Below are 9,810 nucleotides of genomic sequence, written 5' to 3'. Positions count from 1 at the left end.
CTGCAGGCAAGAATGCACATGGTGCACTTACATACATGCAGACAAAACACTCCTATACATAAAATATAAATAGATAAGTCTTTAAAGAATATAAGAAACATAAGAAAGTGTGGTCACCACCAGCGGCGGCCGCTCCTCCGTTCTCGAGGGTGCTGTTCCTTCGTTCTCATGGGCGTTGAGGCTGCTCCTCCACTCGCCCTGGGCTGAGGCTGCTCTTCTGCTCGCCTGGTGCTGAGGCAGCTCTTCTGCTTGCCCTGTGCTGCCTCCTGTCATCGCTGCTTCTGCCCGGTCCCGGACCCCAGGGCTGGTGAGGAGACTGTGTCAGCGGAGCTGCATTCAGACACAGGAGACCAGGTTCAGTGATGCAGTTCTGGTTTATTGCAGGAAGGCACAAGCTTATATAGGGGTAGTGGTCCACAGCACAGCAAGTAGGATACCTTATTAGCATAACAGGTTTAGTGTCCTATCACAGTACAGCAAGTAGGATACCTTATTAGCATAACAGACTTAGCATCCTATTAGCATAACAGACTTAACGTCCTATCACAGAATAGAGGATAGGATGCCTCATTAGCATACTGGGTTTCAGATTACAGAGCCTGGATTCCTGGAAACCATGTGACCCTGACAGTTGCAATATCACCCTAGACTCAAGCCTGTCTCCCACAAGAAAGCAAGGTGACATAACTCCTCCAAAAGACCCTAACTCCTCAACTATTGAACTCAAAGCTACTGAACGAGCAAATGTTGGATGAAGATTTTAGAAGCTTACTGGTAAAAAAATGATCAATAACTTGAAAGAGATGAATTCAGTTCATGAAAGCATGAGGACCCAAGTTCTAATTCCAAGAAGCAGTAATTTAATTCCAGTAAAACTGGGTACAGTAGTGTGTGTCTATGACCTCAGTGTTTCTAAGACAAGATGGAGGTGGAGACAGGAGAATCCTTGGAAGCTCATGGACCAGCTATCCTGGAGCAAGGCATGCAGGAGCAAACCACAAATAGACCCTGCCTCAAACAATTGTGGAAGGCAAGGACTGCCACTTGACATCCTCTTCTGACCTCCACACATGTCATGGCATGTCCATGCCCACAAACACACACACACACACACACACACATAAAGGAAGGTGAATGGTGCCTAAGGAAAGACACCTAAAGGTGTCCTTTGGCCTCCATACACAAATGTACATATAGGCACCTGCACATGTGAACACACACACACACACACAATGAAAATACCTAGCAATAAACTTAACCAAGGAGGTGAATGACCACTATAGGGTAAACTTTCGAGACACTGAAAAACAACATTCGAAGAAGACACAAGGAGATGAAAAGATGTCTCATGCTCATGGATAAGCATAATTAATATTGTGTTAATGGCTGTGTTACTGAAAGCAACATACATATTCAATGCAATCCCCATCAACATCTTTATGACATTCTCCACATAAATAGAAAAGAGTAATCACATAACTAGGAAAAAAAATCCTAAAATTCACATGGAAACACAAAAGGTCATGAGTAGTTGAAACCAGCCTCGGCAGAAAGAGCAATGCTGGATTTATTACAACACCTGATGTTAAGTCCTATTACAGAGCAAATGTAACAAAAACAGCATGAGGCTGGTATGAAAAACAATATGCAGACCGAGGGAATAGAAGTCCCAGAAATAAACCAATGGCCATAACCACCTCATTTTTCACAAAGCTGTGAGAAACATACATTGTTGAGAAGACAGCTACTTTAACAAACAGTCCTGAGAGAAGTGATTTCCATATGTAAAAGAGTCAAGTTAGATCTTTATTTCTCCCCTGGACAAAAAAATCAACACAATATGGATCAAAGACCTTAATGAAAGAAACTTTGAAATTGCTACAAGAAATGATAGGCAAAACAGTTTAAGACACAAGCATTGGCAAGTACTTTCTGAAAAGGATACCAACTGCACAGGAAACAACCTCAAGAATTGGTATCTAGTCCTCTAGTATCTGGGAATACAGGGGATGGTTCAGACAGACATCTATACTGCTCTGGGAAATGGTCAGAGTTGACAGGAAACAGCCTTCGGAGATGGTACCTGGGTTGGATTACCACTCAGTAGCTATGAGAACTAAGAATAAAACAAAGCTCTTAACTATTTTTATCCCTTGATTACATTGCTTTATGAATGTCTTTTTTGCTTAAGAACTATTACCAGATGAAATGTGTTGTACAAGTCCATGTTGGAAGGATAACTTAGGTTCCTGTCGTCCATGTATAGCTGCGATTGTCCACGGTTCTGCAGGAAACCAAAGTAGCTCAGTTTTTCCTCTGATTTTTGAATAATTTTGTTAAAAATGATGATATCAGAAACAATTTTGCATGGCTTTAAAAAAAAGTCTTCCTTAAAAAGCATGACTTTCCCATAGCTTTGGAGTATAACCTTTTCTTGAACTATGCAAAAGAACTATCAGAGGCGTCTTAAAGTTTTTTCCAGTATTTTGATTCTATTGGCTAGAACATTGTTTGAATACAAAAAGTGTCCTCTGGCTATTAAGATTGAGAACATGAGATTCCAAATTTATGGTCTTCCGAAATTTCTGTTTCCCAAGCCAGCTGGGTTTTGTTTTTGTTTTTTTTTTTTTAATTCTCTGCCTAGAACCGTTTTTCTATTTTGATTTAAATAACATATGCACTTTGCATGTCATTAAGTATGCAAAGACATATGCAAAATATATACAAAAATGTTAGGGATGTAGCATACCATGGTTTGACTATGTCAATCATACCCAGAAAGGTTCTAGACAAATTAAGTTTCAGTTATTTACAAGTTAGATCACTAAAAATATTTCCAGGAAACAGTGTATATTGCTGTATGTTCTACTGATAAAAGTACAATGGGGAATTGGTGGAACCTCTGAAAGGCAGGGCCTAGTGGAAGGTTTTGGGTCATAGGACACACACAGACAGACATGGCCTTGAAGGAATTTTAGAAGCCCAGTCTCTTTCTCTCCCTCTTGGCTTCCCAGGTGCCCAGAAGTGAAGTGAGCAGATTTCTCAGCCACATGTTCCTGCTATGATATGCTACCTCACCACAGGCTCAAGAGCAACAGGGCCAGCTAACTATGGACAGAAACTTCCCCCCCCCCGCAACCATAGTCCTTTTTTAAATAAACAGATTATCTCAGGGATTTTGTTATAGTAAAGGAGCCTGACACATGTAACATACAGACCAGTGGCTCCAGCTCCCCACCAGCCATGCTTCCTACAGTTACTCAACAGATGCACTGCCTGCTTAGGCTTCCTGGCTCCTGCCTTTGTCCTTTCTTTTGGTCTTGGTGCCCTCCCTTGTGTTCTTCCTTCTACTCCAGATGCTTTTCTTCTGCCTTTGTCTTCATCCGGATCTTTTCAATTCCTTTAACTAAAATCCTGTCTTTTCTAAGAAGCCTTGCTAGACTACTGTAGTTCTCTCTAGATTCCATTATCATACTATGGACAGTAGGTTTGTAGCATTTAATCAGCCCTCCACATCCCTGTCTGCAGATTCAATCAATGGCAGATTGAAAATATTAAAGACAAAAAGCTGCCTCTCTACTGATCATGCATAAGCATTTTCTTTCTACCATTATTGCTTAACCGGTTATATGGCATAATGACTACTTTCATGCTATTTACATACATTAGGTATTGTAAGTAATCTAGAGATGACTTAAACTTGCAATTTAGCTGAGAACAGAAAGACGTGCAGAGATTGTATGCAAATATTATACCAGTTTATATAAGGGACTTGAACATCCAAGGATTTTTTTATCTATGGAGGAGGGAGTTCCCTGAAATCAAACTCCTGTACATACACAGATAGCCAAGTGTGTTACCCATGAAGATACAAAGGATGCTGACATCTCAGCAAGATACTCAAAAAGCTCCAGGTCTTCTGAATAGGTTCTTATAGGGATAACTTTTACAATATGGACAGAATCTGGACTAATGGCTTTTATTTAACCTTGCACCAAAAAGCTACTGTTTATAATGCAAACAAACTCACTGAACCATATACTCTTGTGACTTGAGCATCTGACCTTAATCCCTCAGGACCCCCTTTTGCTCTCCATCCCAAGACAGTGAATGAGTGTCAGTGCTTGTTGCTTCTGCTAACAGAAAAAAGAAAGCTCATCACTTGGGTTCAAAGATCACTGAAAACAGAATTGAAGCTGGGGTATATCTCAGTTGGTAAAGAGCTTGTCTAGCATGCACTAGCATGCACTCAACCCTGGATTCGACCACCATCACCAAATAAAACTGGTATGGTGGTACACACCTATAACCCCAAGCTCTTGGGAGGTAGAGGCAAGAGGTTCAGGAGGTTCAAACTCATTCTTGGCTACATAGCAAGTTCAAGGTCAGCCTGGGCTACATTAGACCTTATCTTTAAAAACAAAACAAAACAAACCAGCATGAAAACGAAAGCCTGGCTTCTGCTTCCTTTACTCACCCTCCTTCAAGGTTTAAGGCACTGAGGCAAGTTGTTGTCTTAAATTTACAGTCACGTGGGAGTCTAAGAAGAACAAAACCTCACAGACACTTACCTTGAACCACCTTGTCCCCTCTCAAGTACCTTTGTGGACCACCTTGCAGAACTGGAACCAAGGCAATGTCGGCATGACTACATTTGACCAGTGGGACTTAGTTGTGCGTATGGCATATCCTGTGTTCTAATTCTTCCTCTATTAAACCTACAGTTCATGTCAGTACCCCAAAGATAGACTTGGGGATCACTGGATCCCTTTATCTGCTCCTCTCTTTAGTATAGCCACAATGATTACTTTTCCTCTTCCTCTTTTCGCCACGCCTCATCTCTTCAGTTGGAACATTGGGACAGGTGGCCAAGTCTTACTTTTTGGTACATCCAAAGGCTCAGGTTTTGCTCTAAAAGTCCCAGTAACAAAAGAAAAAGAAATTTAGCCAGTTCATTGTAGAAAATAATGATAAATTATTATTTTATTTATTTATTTTTAAGTATGTGTATGTGTATACATCTGTGCAAATGAATGCAGATACCCATGGAGGGCAGAAGAGGGTGTCAGATCCCCTGGAGCTGGAGTTTTGAGTCACATGATGTGTGTGCTGGGAGGAGAAGTCAGGTCCTCTGCAACAGCAATATGTGCTCTTAACCACTGAGCCATCTCTCCAGGCCCCATAATAAATTGTTTTAAGTTAAAATAACTGATAGAAGCCAGGCATGGTGGTGCATGTTACCATGGAAGAGAAGGCAGAAGGATCAGGAACTCAAGACCAGTCTAAGCTACGTAGAAAGGCCGTCTCAAAACAAAAGATGTATTAGTCAGGTATGGTGGCTCATGTCTATAATACAAACAGTTGGAAGGCTGAGGTAGGAGGATTGCCATGGGTTTGAGGTCAGCCTGGGCTACATAGTGAGTTCCAGAACAGCCTAAACTACAGAGTGAGACCCCAAACACTAAAAAAAAAAAAAAAAAAAAAAAAAAAAAAAAAGCAGTAACAATAGTAAAAAACTAGTATCAAATCTTAAAAAGCATTCAGGAAGTGGATAATAGATATAACCTTGGGAGGTAAGAAATTTATGAGCAATAAAGAACACCTAAAGTTATAGAGACAAAAGCAATGCTGAAGTCTCTAAGTGTTTGGGTAACCTAGAAGAGGTACTTCCCTTTGAAAGTTTAGACGGTCACAAGCAGCCTGGCTAAAGCCACACATGGGGCAGGAGGGGAGGTGCCACGAACACATTCCAAAGGGTATATTCAATGATGTCTCACCAAAGTTCCTATGTTTGCAAAAGATGCTTTCCAATCATTCTGCCAAACTTCAGAGTTTCTCTGAAGAAGAGGAAATTGCTTTCTTGAGAAAGAACAGAGGGATTACAAATGGAAAAAACCTTAAAAAAAAATCTTCCCCCACACAAATCTAAATGAACTATGATTCTAGACTTTAGTTCTCAATTTTCTCCTCCCCAGTTAACTAGAAAAAACAAACTTGGATCCTGGTAAAAGGTAAAGCTAGTGTCACTTTAAAAACAGATTCACACAGAAAAGGAAAACAAAGTTCTACAAACTCTTCTTTACATTTGGTAGTTAAAGTTAACTTACGGCTATGTTTTTAACTTTCTGTTAAGTCACTGCCTCTCCTCCTCCCTGGCCCCTTAGTTTATAGGGTCAACAAGCAAACTCTTCTAAATCACGAGACTGGGTTTGCTGTGTTTAGTCTTGGGCCAGCGTCTTCATTATCCCTGTTGTCATGCAATACACAGCTCTGTAGACACACCAGATAAAACAGAGAAGCAAAACTAGGAGATTATTTCCAGACTGTCCACCAACTCATTTTGCTGTTGTTCTCTGCTACTACACAAAATAATGTTTTTTTTATTCACAGATCCTTTCAAATAAAAGTCCTGGAGTGGAGGAGGATCTTTGGTTCTGTCAATCTCATTGGTTCTTCCATTGCCTCAGTTTCCTAAATGTAATAGTGTTGTTTAAAAATAATTTTGTTTTTTCTCCCCCCCTCTAATTCTACCTATTGTCAAATACTTTGGGTACTTTTCTATTATTTCATCCTAACATAAAGAACTACAAAGGTGGTCTAGTTTCATTTTTGTTGCTGTGATAAAATACCTTCTGAAAAACAACGCAGGGAGCAAAGTGTTTCTCTGCCTTACAATTCCAGCCCATCACTGAAGGGTAGTAGAGGCAGGAACTCACAGTTGCTAGTCACATGACACACCCAGTCAAGAACCGAGAGAAATGAATGCAACCACACGGCCTGCCTTCTTGCTTCTGCTCAGCTAGCTTTCTTCACCTCTACATAGCTTAGGACCCCTTGCCTAGGGGATGGTGCCATCCAAACAGGCTGGGTCCTTCCACATCAATTAGGACAATCTCCCACAGACATGCCAATAAGCCAATCTGATCTAGATAATTCACAGGTGATTCTAGTTTGTATCAAGTGGACAGTCAGAAGTAACCAACACAGACAGTTTAAATAAATGTCCTAGGGTACCAGTGAGATGGCTCAAGGGGTAAAGGCACTTGCCACAAAGCCTAATGACCTGAGTTCAATCCTAGATCCTACATGGTAAAGGGAGAGAACTGATTCCTAAAAGTTGGCCTCTGACTGCCACACAAGACCACAACATGTGCATGCCTTCCTCTCCCGAGACAGAAATAACTAAATGTTTCTTTAAAAAGTTATGGGAAGCTCTTGAACTAAGATTCCCCCAAAAGGTACTAAAAATCAAAATGGAATCAATTTACAGTGAAGTTCCACAACACAGTGGAAACTATTTGACTTGAAAAATTAGGATCAGAGTTTTAACAGTCTAAATATCCCAAACAGCCCATTCCAATTGATTTATTAATAAACTTTCCTCCTTTTCTTTACACAAAACAGGGTTGGAACATGGGCCTGCCCCTCTAAAAGACAGTGGTGTTCTTTTTTATTTCTTTTACAATATTTTATTAATTATTTTTATTTTCTTCATGTGTATGAGTCTATTGCCTACATGTATGTAAGTACACCCGTGTTGTACTGTGGAGGTCAGAAGAGGGCATTGGATTCCCCTGGAACTGGAGTTATGAACCTGCCATGTAGGTGCTGGGAATCAAACAAGTCTTTTGCAAGAACAGTCATGGCTCTTAACCACTGAGTCATCTCTCAGCCCCAACAGTGGTCATTCTTACAAGCCCAGATCCCACAGCCTGAAGAGATCAGGCCATGCTGTCTGTGCTGTGACCTAACAGGTGCCACAGATTCACAGGCCTAACTGCTGGTACCTGGCTCTCCCATGCTCTTTGTTACATAGACTATGCTGAACCAAAACACATGATGTGAAAGTTCCCATCAGTAATCCCACCCCCCCCAAAGTTAAAAGTCTGACAGCATCTCTTCTGTTCTTGGAGTTTGCTCAGGGATTTAAAAGACTTTGCAGGCTGATCTCTCAAGAGCCCCCCCCCACACCCCCGTAGAAGTTGGCTCTCTCATTTCTCTTATTCTCACTCTTGATGCCATTCCCCTCCGGGTTTTAAAGGGAAGTCTTTCCTTCCCTTTAAGGCCTGTTATGAGATTTTAGTATATTGTACCACTCTCTATCTAATGCTCTCTCCACCCACCATGAGACCCAATCATGGCCTCAAGGCCCTTTCTTTATACCCCATTTCTGAAGGGAATTATGTGTCAGCTTCCTTGCCCCAGGTCCATCAATGAAATTATTTTATCTACTATTATCATATTTGCCACTGAGTAACTTAATATTAATCAATTAGTTATTTTTCTGTTTCTCTGCTTCCTTGTCCTGCTTTACATGTAACTTTGAAATGAAGTGACAGTCCCCTTTTTGTTTCTTGTGTCTGCTTTCTTTAGCTTTTTCTTCTGCTAACTTCTTTTTTCTATTTATAAAACCACCCTCTTCTTGGAATGAAGTTCTGTTCAATTCTAAAATCAAAAATAAAGATTAAGATCTTTAAACTAACCTGTAATTTTATTCTCTGGATCTTGCTTCCAGCATTCTTTGGTCTTCAGTTGTAAAGTCTTGGGAAATCTATGAAACTAGGGAGTTGCGGGGAGGGGTTAACCGTGAGTTATTAGAAGCCATTCTTTGTTTTGTTTAGACAGGGTTGATGTGTGCAAAAAGGACACTAGTTCCAGGAATTTAAATGAGTTGCTAGCTACCATGAAAACTGTTAGAACTGCAGCCCAATTTTCCCCATGTCCATTTGAATACTTATTTAATTTGACAGGAGTTTCAAAATGCCAAAGAAAACTCAAGGTCTGGACTGGATTTCTTTCTCAGTCCAGGATATTCTCAGGATCTGGACATTTTGGGCTGTTTCTCAGGGATCTGTGATCCAGAATTCTATGGAAGATTTTAAAATACTTAGCTCCCTCTTTGAGTAGAACCAAATGCCCAAGAACCTCAAGCTGAACAACTATTTTCAAGGTTAACCCTGGCAGAGCTGACACAGCAAGAGCCTTCGAGAGCACACAGGCATGATTCTGTAAACCAGGAGAGTGTGGTATGGAAGAAGGGTGTAGGATCAACCATTTGTTCAAGGGGCCATCTGTTGACATAGCTGTAAACCCAAAGAGGGCCAGTGTCCTCTTTTGTCTGTTGTGAAACCTCTTCAAAATGAAAAAAATGTTGGGCTAGCCTAAAAAAGGGAATTTTTCATTTTGAAGAAAAATAAGGACTCATAAATACATTGTAGAAAATCACAAATTGGCCTAGTGTGCATATGGTTTTTGGTTTGTTTTTCCAAATCTGCATGAGTGGCACATTTTGTTTTTTTCCAATGTGAGATGTTAGAAATACAAATCTGCTAAGAAATTTCCTGATTATTGGCTTGGGACTAGGCAGGGCAGGCATTGACCTCTCGAGGGAGGAAGAAAACACCAGCCTAGTCAGTCCGGCAACGCCTTTGGGTGAGGTCTGTGGAAGATAAGTCAGATCACAAGAACATAGAGCTTTGAATATTCCTGTTCTCTACTGAGTTTCTAATTAAATGGTAAACGGAGCCTTTTTCTCACATGAAAATTCCATGGCCTTTGGGCTCACAGTGCAGGCGACTTGCAAGGCAGAGACCTCCGTGCTGCCAGGCGTTGGTTAAGTCACTGTATGCAGCTAGCCAGGAAAGTTCACCCCACTTTCTTACCAACCTGCAACACTGGAGCCCGGAGGTAAACTAGTTGGAAGCAAATTCAGAACGCGAAAATCTAGGCATCCTGAAGAAGCAGCTGGCCCTCACCCAGGCGCACCTTACACCGAGCCGGGGAAGGATGTTGGGGGCGGGGGGGGGCGGG

General features: G+C 41.1%; 1 long non-coding RNA gene across 1 annotated transcript; it reads right to left on the bottom strand.

The window, feature by feature from the left end:
• Positions 1–292: 292 nt before the first annotated feature.
• Positions 293–9,753, bottom strand: LOC108490261. Its single transcript, XR_001872209.2, has 4 exons — positions 9,667–9,753; positions 8,484–8,559; positions 2,201–2,284; positions 293–330 (listed from the first exon to the last, which is right to left on the bottom strand). It is a non-coding gene; the product is annotated as an uncharacterized LOC108490261 (long non-coding RNA).
• Between the last annotated feature and the right edge of the window lie 57 nt (positions 9,754–9,810).

This window comes from Nannospalax galili, unplaced genomic scaffold, assembly GCF_000622305.1.
Source record: "Nannospalax galili isolate Female #2095 unplaced genomic scaffold, S.galili_v1.0 scaffold388, whole genome shotgun sequence".
NCBI lineage: Eukaryota > Metazoa > Chordata > Mammalia > Rodentia > Spalacidae > Nannospalax > Nannospalax galili.
The sequence above is the reverse complement of the archived record's forward strand: the minus strand, read 5'-3'. Positions and strand labels throughout refer to the sequence as shown.